General features: G+C 58.4%; 1 protein-coding gene across 1 annotated transcript in view; it reads left to right on the top strand.

Annotated features, from left to right (window-relative positions):
* BMP8A (bone morphogenetic protein 8a) overlaps positions 1 to 373 on the top strand; it is a gene marked incomplete at its 5' end in the record, with an annotated part of 4723 nt that overhangs the window by 3407 nt on the left and 943 nt on the right. The gene's annotated exons all lie outside the window — the stretch shown is intronic.

Genomic DNA, 373 nt, shown 5'->3' with positions numbered 1-373 from the left:
ATCGCCCCCTAAATCCGACATTCATCCCAAAACGGGGCCGTTTGGGCAGGATGTGAATCACCTGGTGCCCGGATCTGGCCCTTCTGGGAAGAGCTGGGGCACAGTCCCCCCCCCTCAAAACCCACCCCTGCATCCCAGGCAGTGCTTTAATTTCTGGAATTTCCTGCCCTGTGAGTGTTTGATTTCCCAGTGGCAGAGTCACAGCGGCTCCGGTGTTCGCGGTTAATTACAGGGAGCACCGAGTCCTCAGCCCAGCCTTTGAAGGTGTCGCCTGGCAAGGTTTAATTTTTGCATTCATGTAGCTGCCAGAGGCCCCATCCGGGGCTGGGCATGATCTTGGCAGCGACAGGGAGGGGTCCCCTTCCCCCCTACG

The sequence above is a fragment of the Merops nubicus genome, unplaced genomic scaffold, assembly GCF_000691845.1.
Source record: "Merops nubicus isolate BGI_N331 unplaced genomic scaffold, ASM69184v1 scaffold27280, whole genome shotgun sequence".
Lineage (NCBI taxonomy): Eukaryota > Metazoa > Chordata > Aves > Coraciiformes > Meropidae > Merops > Merops nubicus.
This window is presented reverse-complemented; position numbering and strand designations above follow the sequence as displayed.